At 41.2% G+C, this 1,662-nt stretch overlaps 1 long non-coding RNA gene across 1 annotated transcript; it reads right to left on the bottom strand.

Annotated features, from left to right (window-relative positions):
* Positions 1-400: 400 nt before the first annotated feature.
* On the bottom strand, positions 401-1,470 carry LOC114073566. Its single transcript, XR_003574351.1, has 3 exons — positions 1,438-1,470; positions 619-735; positions 401-461 (listed from the first exon to the last, which is right to left on the bottom strand). It is a non-coding gene; the product is annotated as an uncharacterized LOC114073566 (long non-coding RNA).
* Positions 1,471-1,662: the final 192 nt, after the last annotated feature.

The raw sequence follows: 1,662 nt of genomic DNA, 5'->3' as shown, positions 1-1,662 counted from the left end.
CATTGATTTGGTTTCACACAGACTCTACTGGACTGCCTCAGGATTTGTCATCCAGCTCGAGGGAGCTACAGTCACACAGTGCATTGGCACTGCCACAGGGCACTGCTTGGCTTAGTGCCTGCACAGTGCCCCAGACACACACCTTTCATTAGCCAAATTCACTTCTCTTGTACTTATTTAAACTCGCTATCAGATCACAGTCCAATCAATAAAAAAACCTAAAATTATTTACCCTCTGCCCCTGAGAATAGCAAGAAATACTCTCAGACTTTTTTTTTTTTAACTCTGTTGACACAGTGATGTGTCTTCGGCCCTCCATGTTCACTTACATTAGCTTGGTAGCGCATATTCCGAGGATCAATCAGAGTATACAAAATCTCCTTCAGCTGATTATCTCCTCCAAGCCCAGGGTCAGCATTGCTGATCAGCTGCTCAATGATCACAATGAGGAGCTGGTCATTCTGCAAAAAGAAACCACGTAAGAAAACACAAAATAAGTCCTAGCAGGAATGGAATGAGCTCCCCAGTTTCTGCAATTTTCTTTTGAATTAAAAGGAAAGAGAGAAATTGACACTTTGTTTGGCTTCTTATTTCCCTCTTTGACCTAAATCTACTTACCTTGTCATTCCGATGGATCTCTTGCAGTACAAAGTTGAGGACCATGGATGGATGAAAGTATACTACATAAGACAATATATCTGTAGCAACAGATCTAACTTGCAAATCATTCATTCCCTAAAACAAAAGAGATTTCTTTGTTAGAGTCTATCAAGTTGAGTATTTAGGATCAAGTGAAGCTGCAAAGAAGAGACACTTACAAGTCTGGACAATGTTTCATTACAAAAGTTTCTAAGAGGAAAAACATAGTAAAATACTTACAGAAAAACAACAAGCAACCAGAGAGATCTTTTACCACTCTTTCCCTTCTTTCTGGGAACTTGAGAGCCCAACTTTAGGCCGGAAACATTCACATCGCCCTACTTGCTACACTATCTCAGACACTGATCTTCTCTACCTGTAATTCACAATTTATTCCCTTGGTAAAAATGACCAGGTGAACAAATCAAGGTTTACAACAATTTCTGTGCTCATCTACAGGCCACAGGGATTCAGATAGCATTGTGTCTGACAAAAAAAACAATCAAGCTGCCACATCAAGAAGAGTCTCTCTCAAGGGTCACACAACCTTGTCACAAGGACTGCACTGCCCACAGACTTCTCCATCATGCAGAGTAAAAACAGCAAAAACAACCAAGCCAAGGCTACTCCAGAGTGGAACCATGGGTGATTTTAGGAGGCAGAACATTACAAGGAACTTCCACTCTCAGCAGACAAAAAGCTTTCCAATCAGACTTACATGAGGCAGATCCAAAACCCTGGCGAAATGGCTGAGAGCTTTTCTAGTTTTAAGAAAATCAGCTGTAAGCTTTCACTTACCATTAACCTTTTAAGAGTCGGAAGAATTTCAAAGTCTGCCAAAATGTTGAGAAATTCACGTCTCTTCCGAGGTAAGGTGAGAGAAAAGGCGCAGAATTCCCGGAAAAACTTCACCTAGTGCACAAGAAAAAAAGAAGGTCGGGTTTCTTTGAGTCAGAAAACTCTTGGAAAGGAGAACACAGTTCCAGTTTGTGTTAGAGGGAGGGTGTCCAGGCTGATTCTCCA

Source organism: Empidonax traillii, unplaced genomic scaffold (assembly GCF_003031625.1).
Source record: "Empidonax traillii isolate 1590-97213 ecotype Southwest subspecies unplaced genomic scaffold, ASM303162v1 scaffold7083:size5375, whole genome shotgun sequence".
Taxonomy (NCBI): domain Eukaryota; kingdom Metazoa; phylum Chordata; class Aves; order Passeriformes; family Tyrannidae; genus Empidonax; species Empidonax traillii.
This window is presented reverse-complemented; position numbering and strand designations above follow the sequence as displayed.